Source organism: Orcinus orca, chromosome 7 (assembly GCF_937001465.1).
Source record: "Orcinus orca chromosome 7, mOrcOrc1.1, whole genome shotgun sequence".
NCBI lineage: Eukaryota > Metazoa > Chordata > Mammalia > Artiodactyla > Delphinidae > Orcinus > Orcinus orca.
In genome coordinates, this window is record NC_064565.1 from 63,356,184 (window position 1) to 63,370,924 (window position 14,741).

Here is a 14,741-nt window from a genome sequence, read left to right on the forward strand (position 1 = left end):
GAAAATCTGTGGAACAGCATCTTGGTAAATTTCTTGGCAAATCTTTGTTGACATTAGAAAACTGGTTACCTCACGCCACACATCAAGTCCAAATCCCTGATCCAGAGACCCAAGCAGCTCTCTGTTTAGTAGCTCTTGCTTAGAAAGTCAAAAAGGAGTTCATGACAAATAGAAGAGCAGATGAAAAGAGGGTTCTACCCTTTCCCTGTTGACCCTGTTACCGGGCAAGCACAGTGCTCGCCCACAGGGTACCGGGTAGGGAGGAAGGCTGTTTTGTTGAGATGATGGGAATTTCCTGGGAAAACTCTGTCCCTCCTGCCCATCCAAATGAGGTCTGAATAGAAACACTTCCTAGGATAAATACTGCTCCCTGGCCTCAGTCCTGTAACCCAGAGTTTTGTGTAATCTTTCATCCCTCTTCCCCCATTACCAGTCGGAGCAACCATTAGACAACTGGGAATAGATGAACAATAAGGTTTAAATGCTTTTTTCAAATAGTTAAACCAAAGCCTTTGTTGCTATATTTAATTCACACACTTGCTCAATTCTAATCAGCTGTGATAAGCTAATTCTTATCTATTTTTTTATCAATGTTATCTGCATTAGAAACTTATCTATCAAAGGGCGGAGATTCAATAAATGTAGCTCTGTGGGCAGACTCAGATGGTGAAACAAAGACCCACCTACCACCAAAACAAACATCAACAGCAAAACAGTGCTCCAAACAAGAGAGATATTTGAATACAAGCTGTGCGGGGCTGGTATAGCAGCTCCACATCATTAAGAACATATGAATTATTAGATCTTGTTGCTCTGCCATCCTCAACAAGTGCCATCCATCTCATGGTCTAAGACAGCTATTTCAGATGTCACCATCACATCCACCTTCTAGCCACTGGCAGGAGGAAAAGGGAAAATGGAGGATGTGACTCTTTTCTTTAAGGGCATAACCTATAAATGGAACACCACACTTCCATGTACATTCCATCAGCCAGAATGTAATCACATGGCCATACCTTGCCTGAAAGGGAGGCTGGGAAATGTGGTCATTAGCTGGACAGCCATATGCTCTGCTAAAATTTGGAGACTCTATTTCTAAAGAAACAAGTAGAGAATGGATATTGGGAGACAACAAGTGAAACATGCATTCATTCATCCATCCATGTATTCATTCATTCATAAACACTGGATGCCTAATGAATGCCTGGAAACTGTGCTAGTGTTAGGAATACACCAATAAAATACCATCCTCCAATCCCTACCTCAAGGGATTTATTGTCTAGTGAGGAAATACACATGGAAACAAACTGTTAAAAAACAAACTGCTCTACTGGGATTATACACAAAGTACAACACTCTGCCTAGGAGAACCAGGAAAGCTCAGTGGATGCAGCCTTTGCACTGACACTTGTGACAACCTAGATGGGTAGGATGGGGGGTGGGGTGAGAAAGAGGTCCAAGAGGGAGGGAATATAGGTGTACATATAGCTGATTCACTTCATTGTACAGCAGAAACTAACACAACATTGTAAAGCAATTTTACTCCAATAAAAAAAATAATAAATAAAAAGAAAGACAGTAGTAATCACTTAATAATAATAGCATTTCTTTTCAAGAACTGTTCTAAATACTTTATACATATTTATTTAATCCCTCCATGATAGAAACCATCATTATTCCCACTTTACAAATGAGAAAACTGAGACATTATAAGTGATCAAATTGAGATGTGAACGTGTGTAGTCTGACTCCAGAGCCTATATTGCCTTTCATGAGAAGGAAAGGGTCCAATCTCGTCACCTAAATCTCCCAATGCCTTCTTGGCATGTAGAAGAAAGGAACAATAGAAAGGGAGAAGAAAATGAAAGATTAGAGGGTCTCAGAAGCCTACGTAAGACACAGCATGATGGAACTCAAAATGCGATGCAAGTGCCTTGACTTCCAGCTCTCTCTCTGGAGGCATTCTTGAGGTACATTCTAAGGATACGTTGAAGGGTGACAAAGACCTGTGGAATGTTCTCCAGATTATGGTTTACCAAATATATGATTATATTTGTTCCTTTATTCAAAAAGTAATTTTGATGGGATTTACTAAAAATTAGACATCAATTCAACACCCTCCTTCTAGAACCAACATAATAATCCCCTAATTCTGGGGTGGTACTGTTTGTGTTGGCATGAGGGGAAGCAATTTTGCAATATAGGAGGGGTTCATAACCTAAAAGAAGTTTTGCTTTCATTGAAATCAATGATGCGTTTAGAGAAGCTCTTCTGCCTTGATGATCCTGCTAGACAAAACAGAATTCATTCATTTGCAACAGTATTTATTATGATCTATTATTCTAAACATACTGACTTTTATTTAAAATGTGCTGGCCCTAAAAGATGAGGGGAAAAATACATTCATGAAAGCTTGGTAATATTTCAGCATGTTTCAATGACTCTCTTTTTCTCCTATTTTCTCCTGGTCATTTCCCACCCTTGATTAGTAATTTTACACCCTAATAATAAAATATGAAATACTTTTTAATAGTGCCATGGTGGTAAAAGTGCTTAGTTTTTATGATGTGTCTCCAGAGATAGATCTTTAGCAGTATATAGTGAGGTTAATTCAGCATAAAATAGTATAATACCTTTCTTATTTCTGTTCACTCATTTAGAAATTATGGGACAAATTCTAGCAAAAGGTTCACCCCACTGACTGGAAACTAGTGTTTTAAAAGATTGAGGTTCTCCTATTCTCTTTAGGGAGGTTAAAAATGTTTCCAATCAACTTTTAAAAAACCTAGTAAACAGGAGTTATTTCCCATTTTTGTTTCCTCAGATTCTTAGGAGAATTTACCATTATTGAAAGCCTTACAATTACTGGAGATAACTCTCCCATCCAGATAACCAGCTACTCACCCCTCTCAGGGTCTCCCTTTCCCTGAATACTTATGAAATGAGATCTGGAAACCTAACAATCCTTTTCCACTCTGCCATTTTGTGAAGACACTAATAATATTTCCTTTGGCCATATTGTTCATTTGTGAGAGGCAGAGAAACAAGTTAGCTACTTGGGAACACAGTGGTGAAGTCAGGAAAACAAAAAAAGAAAACAATAGGAATTCTCTCCCTTGGTCTCTGAGCTACACTTAAAACAGATCTCCTAGGGACTCCCTGGTGGTCCACTGGTTAAGACTCCATCCTTCAAAAGCAAGGGGCGTGGGTTCAATCCCTGCTGGGGGAGCTAAGATGCCACATGCTGTGCAGCCCAGCCAAGAAAATATAAAAACAACAACAACAAAAAAAAAACCCAGATTTCCTCAACTCTGGTGCTTGGGGGCAGTGACACCCGCCTGTGAGATTCATTTCCCTCCCAGAAAGTCACAGCACTCTGTCTCCCAACAGGCACTGGCATCAGACAGGGTAAAATGAATATAAATTTCATATATGCAATTATGCTCACTCTTCCTAATATCAGCACTTACAAAAGTCAAAATTGGGCTTATACAATAAGCTATGTTATAACAATCTCACAGTCGCTTTTACTTTCAATCTCTAATGACTGCTTGTCACTCCTGTGCTTCCTTTCATAAAAAGACAAAGTTCCTGCTTCTCACTTCATAAAAATGGCAGGAACAAGTTAACCTTTAGCTAATATGGATAAGAAAAGGTTAATATGAGTAGAATGAAAACACAATTTCCACACAATTTTAATTTTACAGTGAAATCCAAAGCTCTTTAGACTAGATAATTGTTAGTTTTTCTGGGTACTTACTGCATTACCCCACTTGGAAACCTATTAAGAATCCAAGTAAACATGTCAAACAAGAACTGCTCCCTAATTAATACTAAGACATGTATGAAAACATTCTTGAATATTAGGCTTAGTAGCATTGTATATTATACTGTCCTTGCTTATAAAAAGTTAAATGTTTCTTCAAATGAGAATGCAGACCAAAAAAGATAGTTAAATATGCAAAATGTAGCAATCCATTTGACATACACAAACCAGTTCTAATAATGTTACACTGCTTACCTGCATTTTAAAGATTAATTCTAACTACCCTTCTGTGAGAAAACTGATAAACAAACACGTTGATTAACAGAGAAGTCAAAAAATATATAACATGATGCAAGGTACTGCACCGGAGGTCAGAACTCACTCAGTTGCGACAAAGAGACTTTAATTCCCAGTCTGATTTCTAACTGCATTATCCAGACACCATGTCACAAGAAGACAGAAAGAAAGTGATGCAATGCTTCACAAACCCCAAGAATTTGCTGCTGGTGTTTAAGAGCAGAAACTAAAACCAACCACAAATATATAAAACCCAAATAAACATACTGATCTCTTAAACTCTGACCCAACCTTAACCCAAGTATTAATAATTTTCTCAGAACTAAACCAAAAAAGATTTTCCAAAAAACAGACCCTACATCAAAAGGCATCAAAGTACTGAAAACTGTGGTGTGTGGAAAGGGTTGATGGGGCCCTGTGCCCTGATCTGTACCCTATTGTGGAACCTCTTGGGGGACTGTGGAATCTCTAAGCATGACTTCCTGCCATTCTTCACATACTGGTCACATTTTGGGACATGGCGTGGCCAGGTCTGATGAATTCACGAAGACAAGGAAAATAAGGAGGGTGTAGAACTTTACGAAAGATTATCCACTGGGGAGGAGGTAGGACTTTGGGGACACGCCAAGTTCAGGGAGAAGTTTAGTCCAATAGACAGACCATGGTCTTCCAACCACTCGTAAGTCAGCAACAGTGTTACCACATGATAAAATATCAATAATATGTCACCCACTTCCAGACTTCACACTTAGGTAGAAAAGAACTGATGCATTTGTGCTGCTCTGACAGCAGCAAACACTGTCTGTGGGATAATTCCATGTAGATTAAAACTCTAGTTTTTTAGGTACTCCATAACTGCTTGTCAAACTAAATTACTGTTCCCAGACACCAAACTGCATCCTTGTGTCTGAAAAAGCTAAGATGTCTCTGAAAGTGCCTATCATGGTTACATACTTACCACACGTAAAAAATCTGCAGCCTATTAACGGAAACACATGTAGAATGGAAGCGGGTGGGTGGACTGTAACTGGAAGGAGTATTAAGACAGGTTGTAAAAGTCATGAAATACATATCTCATTCTTTAAGTCATTAAAAGACTCATAGCAGTCTGCTGTTTAACACAATAAAACATAACAGTAAGGACCATAACAGTTTAGCCATGTCATAGGATAGAGAAATCAAATAACATGCTAGATAGAGAAAGTCTTCTGAAGGACACAAAACCCAGAACATGGCAGTAATTTCCATGAGGAATAACACTGGATGACCTTCAACGGTTTGCTTATACTATAAAGGGGAGCACCATCTTCACCTCCAGCGAAGAGGAGTCTGCAAAGTTCTGCCTATGGACACTTTACTCAAGTCTAGACTCAAAGCTCCAAAAGTAGGCTGGAATCTGACCAGCCACTGGAGAAAAGCAAGTCACTGGATTCCAATGTTTATTCTCTGAAATTTGCCAGCTTGTCAGAGGTGAGAGCAAGCATTTTACAGTAAAGGTGGAGTATGTGATTCAGGAAATTCTTTGATTTAAAGAAATCATAGTTTCCAAATTTGCCACAATCCCATTAGGACATGATTTTATGAGATAGGAGGAGAGAGAGGGAAAAGAGGTACAAAGATTTTTGTACCTTTTTTCTTCTAAAATAATTAATACCAATAATGATACAATCCCAAAATGACTCACTCCCAGAGAGTCAACAATTAGCGTGTCAAATGAAGAATAAAAGTCTGTTATTACTATGGTTCTATGATAAGGAGAAACTAGGCTCTACATTAAATTTTTTTAAATCATGCCTCATAACTTTTTATAATTAAAGTGTTGAAAATCCAATACACTCTTTCAAGAGGGAAAGCTGAACAGTTTTCTGTCGGTAACAGCAACATACAGTAGTCTGGAACCTCCTTGAAGTTAATTGCAGCACAGCTCACTAATGAAACTTTCCATCTATTAAATCTTAACAGGCATAACTATAAAAATGGCGCCAAGCTTTCTCCTGCTCTGGAATGTCCCAGCCAGCACTTTGTGACTTTTACCCTTTATCTTTGTAATTACTGTAATTATTGCAGAGTTGGAGTAGAATCAAGATCTAAGAATACATATTTTTTCAAAGTCCATTTTTTGTTCATATTCTCAGGAATGGGAAATGTTTGAGATGGCCTACAAGAGGGACCAGTTGCATCCATTTCACTGTAGAACCCACGTTAGGGTCAAGGACTTGGATTATCATTGAGTTCCAGAATACATATATCATATACTAGTATCTTCTACAGAACCGTGATTTCTTAGTAAACTGATTTTATATTTTATTTTGGATAATTTACATATTAATAGAAGTAGTTTTGTAAATAATGTAAGGATGGAGGAGAAGATATCAAAATGATTATTTTCAGTTTTATAGCCTAACAAGAAAATGTTCCCCTTTTTTTCTTATTACCCATCTGAAAACAGGCATTATTCTTAATCACTATTTTGAAGTCTTTGAATGAAAACCAAAAGTAAATAACAGCTCTTTTCTGTATTACTTGTTCTCATGAAGAACAAAATCACTTTTATTTTTGTCTCTAAATGGTCCCTATGTCCCTATGGTGGAAGGAGGACATAACTCTTGCCACCAGTTCTTATTTGCTTAATTTTGTATCAAGTCTTCCTAATAATGAAAGAAAGTGCTTTAGGGTAGCACTCTTAGGAAGTACAATCATTTTGTTATTAGTTCCAAGTCTTTGTCCTAAATAGCAGTCACTAGAGAAAGGACATGTCTCTCTAAGAGTCAGTTTGGGGTCCAAATGAGGATGGACTGTATGCATAATGCATTGCAGTTGCCTTTATAAATTAATGCTTTGCTGCAGGATAAATGTATTTGCAGTCTAATGCCCACTGGGCATTTTATTCCATTTCTATTTTCTCTTCACTAGGCAAGCTGGAGCCAAGAAGACAGCATGTACATATATAGTTTTGGCTTAGATAACTAGGACATAAAACATGTTAATTAAAAGTAAGTTCTGATTAGTTTTGTAATATGTGCCTGGCAGCTCAGTGATAAAGTGGATTTTTTGGATGACGTTGCAGACCAAATTTTCATTTCAACAATCATCAGTTCCTACTTTATGTATCATATGGGTAATCTCTTTACAACTTAACAGTCAGCAAGACATAGGTTATCTACTAAAGCATGGTTTCTCTAAATGTGATCAGTACATGGACCACCTGCATCATAATTACCCAGGGAGCTTTCTAAAATGCAGACTCCTAGGCCTGCTGTATCAGATTCCCTGGGGTAGGAGGTAGAGAACAGAGATCTGTTTTACCAACTCCCTAGTTCATTCCAATGCACTAAAATTTGTGCACAGATGTGTTAAAGGAACTTCAACATGATATACTACCTTCAATTGTTCCACTTATAGCATCATCTTTGTTATCAACTAATATTTTTACTTAGCCCCTATTGAGTGCAAGACATTATCCTGAAAGATGTGAGGGTTATAAAGGTGGTTTGGTGGCATGTCTGCCCTCCAGGTACTCACAATCCAGTTGAAAGGATAAATCAAAGATAAACAGAAACACAGCATAGCAAGTGCCAAGCCCAAATAACAGTAATAGTAAGAGTGATCAATTACTGAGCTAATAACATGAGCAAGTCTATTTATATATATTTTCTCTTTATTTCTCATCATCCTGGGTGGAAGATGTAATTTTTCTTTTGCTACAAATAAAAAATTCTAAGCTCAGGTAGTTCAAGTGACTTTCCCAATGCCATATAGCTCATAAATGAGAGAGGCAGAGTTGAGCCCAAACCCTGTGACCCCGAGGCCAATACTCTTCAAGCCCACCTTGCTGGCCTAACAGGAGCTCAAGTGGAACAAAGCTGGAATTTAGTCCTGTTCTCATTGATTACAGAACTTAAACCAGCAATGTCAAAAACAAAGCCATGGGGCCTCCATGAATAAAGCACCTTATGTCCCAAGATGTGTAAACAGGGGATACGATTTACTCATAGTGTAACACCATTCACGACAGAGCAAGGGTACTCTAGTGCAGTTTTCTGTGTTTTGTTTCCAAGAGAAAAGTATATTGTAAAAAAGTAAGGTTTATTGTGGCCAAGAGTATAATTACCTGAACTTAGTCTTTTCCAAGCCATGAGCATTTTCCCCTAATTCTTTCACAGAGATTTAATTTAGGGCAGATAGAGGCCAATTGTAATTTGAATTATTAAAGAAGCATAATTCTTTTCCAAGTGTTGCATTATACTTAAAAAAATCTTTCTCTAGATTTTTAAAGACATGGTTTCTCAAAAGAAACAAACAAAATAAAGCAAAAAATTTAAAAAAACAAAAAAACCAACATATCCAGAAATTTATGACATAGTAAGTTACATGGGTCAAAGGAATCTTACACTATCAAAACTCAAAATTGTTTTAGCTCTGGTAATATTAACAAAACCCAAGTTAATTTTTCTATGAATTATTATCTTGAAAGTATTAAATAAAACTATTTTAAAACCTGGTTTTAGTCGGGGTTTTAAATTATATTTTTTATTTTGACATAGTTATAGATTCACATGGAGTTGTAAAAATAATATAGAGAGATCACATGTAAAATGGTAACATCTTGCAAAACTTTATACAATATCACAATTGGGATACTGACATTGAAGTCAGACACAGAACATTTCTATCATGATTCCAAATGTTGCCCTTTTATAGCCAAACCTACCTCCCTCCCACCTACACCCCCTTTTTAACCCCTGGCAGCCACTAGACTGGTTCTCCAATTTATAATTTTGTCATTTCAAGAATGTTATGTAAATGGAATCATATAATATGTAAACTTTAGGGACTGGCTTTTTTCACTCTGCGTAATTATTCTTCCTGGAGATTTGTCTAAATTGTTCTGTATCAATACATGTTCCAAATTATTCTGCATCAATACATGTTCCTTTTTACTGCTGAGTAGTATTCCATGGTATGAATGTGCTAATTTGTTTAATACTCAGCCACTGAAAGACATCTGGGTTGTGTCCAGTTTCTGGTTATTGCAAATACAGCTGCTGTAACATTCAAGCACAAGTTCTTGTATGGACACTGTCTTCATCTCTTTGGGTTAAATGCTCAGGAGTACAATTGCTGGTTATATGGTAGTTGCATGTTTAGTATTTTAAGAAACTGCCAAGCTATTTTCCAGAGTGGCTCCACCCACTTTACAGTCCCTTCAGCAATGTATGAGTGATCCAGTTTCTCCCCATTTTCACTAGCATTTGGTGGTGTCAAATTTCTTATTTTAGCCATCTGATAGGTGTGTAGTAATATCCTATTGTGATTTTCACTTGCATTTCCTTAATAACTGATAATGTTGAACATCTTTTCATGTGCTTAGTTGTCATTTTGGTGACAAGACTCTTCATATCTTTTGCTCATTTTCTAATTATAATTTTTGTTTGAGTTTTGACAATTTTAAAAATATATTCTAGATACCTGTCCTTTATTATATGTGATTTGTAAGTACTTTTACGCACTCTTTAACTTCTTTGAATTCTCTTAACAGGATCTTTCTCAAAGTTTTTAATTTGGATGAAGTCTGATTTATCAATTTTCCTTTTATATACCATGCTTTTGGTGTTAAGTCAAAGAACTCTTTGCTTCACCCTAGGTCATGAAGATTTTCTCCTGTTTTTTCCTAGAAATTCTAAAGTTTTAGCTTACATATTTAAGTTCATGACCATTTTGAGTTAATTTTTGTATAACATGTGAGACTTAGGTCAAGGTTGATTTTTTTTGCCTGTGGATGTCTAGCTGCATTGTTGAAAATTATGTGCTTCCTCCATTGAATGGCTTTTGCATCTTTGTCAGAAACCAGTTGAATATACTTGTGTGAATGTATTTCTAGGCCTTCCATCCTGTTCCATTTTCTATCCCTCTGCCAATACCATATACTTTCATTACTGTAACTATATTATAGTTCTTGAAATCATTTTTCTTTTTCACATTATTCTTTTTCAAAGTTGATCTAACTATTTTAGTTACTTTGCCTTTTCATATACGTTTCAGAATAATTTTGTCTATATCTACAAAAAAATCTTGCTGGGATTTTGATAGGAATTTCATTAACCCTGTATATTAATTTGGAAGAATTGAGATCTTTAGTATGTTGAATATTTCAATTCACATATAAGGTATGTTATTTCATTTACTTATTTTTTTATTTCTTTCATCAACTTTGTATAGTTTTCAGCATAAAAATTCTGTATACATTCCATTAGATTTACTCATACTTTTTTTATGGAATAAATATAAAGAATATTGTGGGGTTTTTGTTTTGTTTTTTTCCATAATGTGTATCTTTCTCCAAGAGACTGGTTTAATTAACTAATTTATTTTTGCTGTGTTGGGTCTTTGTTTTTGTGCAAAGGCTTTCTCCAGCTGTGGCAAGCGGGGGCCACTCTTCATTGCGGTGTGCGGGCCTCTATCGCGGCCTCTCTTGTCGCGGAGCACAGGCTCCAGACGCACAGGCTCAGCAGTTGTGGCTCACGGGCCCAGTTGCTCCACGGCATGTGGGATCCTCCCAGACCAGGGCTCAAACCCGTGTCCCCTGCATTAGCAGGCAGATTCTCAACCACTGCGCCACCAGGGAAGCCCAAGAATATTGTGTTTTTAATTTCAGTGTCCATGTGTTCATTGTTAGTATGTAAAAATACAATTTTTTTGTGTGCATTTATCTTGTACTTTGCAACCTTGCTGAACTCGTTTGTTAGCTTCTAAGAGGTTTTTTATTTTTGTCTTTGTTTTTAAAATCCTTGAGACATTCTACCTAAACAATCATGCCATCTTCATATAAGGACAGTTTTTTTTTTTCCTTTCTGATATTTATGGCTTTTAGTTTCTTTCTTGCCTTACTGCTTTGGCTAGAACTTGAAGAGTTGTGCTGAATAAGAGTTGTAAGCGTAGACATTCTTACCTTGCTCCCAGTCTTAGAGGGGAAAGCATTCAGCCTTTCACCATTAAACATAATGTTAGCTATAGGTTTTTTGTAGATATTCTCTATCAGTTAAGGAGGTTCCATTGTATTCCTATTTTTCTGAGAGTTTTTATTATGAATATGTTTTGAATATTGTCAAATGCTTTTTCTGCATCAATTGATATGATGATCATATGATTTTTTTTGTCTGTTAATATGATGGATTATATTGATTTTCTGGTATCAACCAGCATTCCTGGAATGAATCCCACTTGATCTTTCTGTATAATTCTTCTTATACATTGCTGAATTCTTTGTGTTAATAGTTTGTTAAGAATTTTTGCATCTATAATCATGAGGGATATTGACTGGCCTGTGGTTTTCTTTCTTTTTTTTGTATTATCTTTGTGTCATTTTGATGTCCAAGTACTACTAGCTTCATAAAAATTAATCAGGAAGTATTCCTTCTTCTGTTTTCTGTGAGAGATTGTGTGGAATTGAAGTCAATTCTTCTTTAAACACTTTGTAGAATTTTCTAGTGAAACCATCGGAGCCTGGTGATTTCATTTTTCTGTTCTAAAATTATGAGTTCAATCTCCTTAGTACATATAGAGATATCCATTTTATATTGGATGAATTGTGGTAGTTTGTGTTTTTTGAGGAAGTGGTCCATTTCATCTAAGTTGTCAGTTATATGCATGTAACATTGTTCTTAGTATTATCCTATTATCCTTTTAATATTTACAGGATCTGCAGTGATAGCCCCTGTTTCATTCCTGATGTTGGTAGTTTGTATCTTTTTTTTTTTTTTGTCAGTCTTTCTGGAGGTTTGTCAACTTTGTTGATCTCTTCAAACAATCAGCTGTTTTCATTATTGATTTTTCTATTTTTTTTCATTTTCATTGATTGCCACTCTTATCTGTGTTATTTCTTTCCTTCTCCTTGATTTGGGCTTATCTTGCTCTTCTCTTCCTAAGCTCTTGGAGTGGGAGTTTAGTTTATTAATTTGAGACATTTCTGCTTTTCTAATACATGCATTTAGTGCTACAATTTTTCCTGTGATTTTTTTTTTTGTTATTTCTAGTTCAATTCTATCGCAGTCAGAGAATGTGCTCTGTATGATTTCAGATTTTTTTTAATGTGTTAAGTTTTGTTTCATAGTGCAGGACATGATCTATCTTGTTATGTGTTCCAAGTGCACTTGAAAAGAACGTATATTCTGTTTCTGTTGGGTAAAATGTTCTATAAATGTTGATTAGATCCTGTTGATTAGATCTTGAGTTGAAGAGATCATCCTGGATTATCTGGGCAGGACTTAACCCAGTGATAGGTATCCTTATAAGGGAAATACAGAGGAGGAGGCAATGTGTCCATGGAAGCTGATATTACACTGATGCAGCTATAAACCAAGAAATACCTGGAATCACTAGAAGCTGGAAAAGGCAAGGAACAGACCCTTTCTTAGAACCTTTGAAGGAAGGGCAGCCCTGCTGACACCTTGATTTTGGATTTCTGGCCTCCAGAACTCTTGAGAGAATAAATTTCTATTGTTTTATGCCAGTTTGTAGTAATTTGTTACAGCAGCCCTAGGAAATTAGTAAGGCATCTACTGATTGTCTTTTTTCATTCAGTTTGAGATCTTCCTGGTTCTTGCTATGAGGAGTACTTTTCAACTGAAACCTGAAGAGCTGCATATTAAGTTAGGAGACTCTGGATTTTACTTAAACTTTCTGTTTTAGCGGGCATTTTCTGATGCCACTCTGGCAGGGGGTTGCCTCATTATTGTCAGGTGGAGGTAGAAGTCTAGGTTCCCCACGTGGCCTCCACTGACAACAGAGGGTGGGAGGCTGCTTGATACTGTTGGGTGGGGATGGGAGTTCTGGATCACCCTGTGGCCTCCATCAACACTGCAGTGATAGTGACCTCATTACCCCCTGGGTGATGGTGAAAGTCCTGACTCTCCCTAGGTTTCCTTTGACACTACCCCAGTGGGGAACAGAAAGGTATCTCATTACTGCCATGAGGAGTGGAAAGTTCTGTCTCCCCACATGGTCTCCAATGATACTTGGGGGAAGGCACTTTGAAAAGTCTTGGCTCCCTACTTGGCCTTCTCTGACACCACCCCAGCAGCAGGGAGGGGGACAGAAGTGCCTTGTTACAGCCTAGGGTGGGCATAAGTAACCCGCCCAACTTAGCTTTTGCTGGCATGGGTGGGAGTGTGTAGGCTGCCTTTTCCCTGGTCCTTTAACTAGACAGCAGGCTTTCTGGGGGACTATGTTTGTCTGTGCCCCTTGGCGTTTCTGGGGTGCAATGGCTTCTTCAACTCTAAGACTGGGATGTATAATGCGAGAGAAACCCAGGAACTCACCACCATGTTGTTTCTGGGGTTGCAAGTTCCATAGATGATCTCCCTCCTCTTTCTACTTTCCAGAGTCTTGTGTTTGATTTTTAAATAATGTCCAAGGTTTTTAGTTTTGCTAAGCAGGAGGAATTGAGAAAAACATATTCACTCTATCTTTAGGAAGTGGAAGTCGTAACAGTTATCCTTAAATATTTTTGTTGGAAAATAAAAAGCATCTACAAAATACTTTACAACATTATAGCAAAGTAAGAGATAAATGTTTCCTCACAGGCATTCCCCTCCACATCAACTTACAGAGGAAATACGTCAGGCATGCTTCTTTACTTTGCAGATACAAACATATGCCTATACGGAAGCCCTTTCTAATCCTCATGCAGAAGACTGGTCAATTTGAATATGTAACAACTTAAAGCCTTTATTTATAAGAAAAAATACCAAATGTAAAAAATAAGGGGTAAATCAGAAAAATTATTTACAAAATACAAAGGAACTAAAATCTTCAATTTACAAAAAGTTCTTAACAACCAATAACAAAAAAACAAAGAAAAATAGGCCACAAATATGAAATGGCAACTAATAAAAAATAAATGATCAAGAAACACATACCAAAACAGTTCAATCTTATTGATGATCAGCAAAATTCAAAATAAAACAATGAAGAGATTTTTGTTATTTCTATTCATTTATTTAAATATTTAATAAATATTTATTGAGCAATAACTGTGCCTGGTATGCCAGGCAATGAAATACAATTGAACAAGACATATATTCCCTGCTCTCCAATACTATCAAGCAATGCAAATCTTGAACAAGTAATGATGCCAGTTGTGATGCATGTTATGCTGGTAGGAATAGAGAGAGCAGGGGATCCATTCAAGCTTAGGGAAGGGCTTCTAGAGAGACTGGTGTTTAAGTTGGAAGGCAAAGGAGGAGTAGAGTTAACCCAGATGCCAAAGGTGGGGGCATGCTAAGGCAGAGGGACTAGCATGTGCAAAGGTGCAGAGGTGAGAGGAACTGAATGAAGCTCAGTGTAACTGGAGCACAAAAATAGGAGAAGGCTGAGGAGAGATGCAGCTGGAAGCTAGATCAAGGTTGAATCTTGGGCCTTAGAGCATGTTTAGGTGCCTGGGTATTATTTTTAGGGCAATGGGAAAGTGGGGAAAATGTTAGATCAGGTGGATTTTCAGTGTTAGACTATCCAACTAGCTGCAGGATGGAGAATAGCTTGGAACAAGCCTAGAAGCAGAGGAGGCAGCAGAGGAATTCCTGCACTGGCCCAGGAGAGAAGTGCTGGTGGCCTGGATTAATGCAGAGAAGAACTAGAGGAGCTGACAGGTATTAGTGATTGATTGAATGGGAAGGGAGAG

The 14,741-nt window shown here is 37.2% G+C and overlaps 1 long non-coding RNA gene across 1 annotated transcript in view; it reads right to left on the reverse strand.

Annotated features, from left to right (window-relative positions):
- The window catches only part of LOC125965076 (uncharacterized), a 35,934-nt gene extending 22,491 nt beyond the window's left edge, over window positions 1-13,443 (reverse strand). The window contains exon 1 of the long non-coding RNA XR_007478575.1: window positions 13,381-13,443. This is a non-coding gene — a long non-coding RNA (uncharacterized LOC125965076). The remainder of the gene's footprint in view (window positions 1-13,380) is intronic.
- Window positions 13,444-14,741: the final 1,298 nt, after the last annotated feature.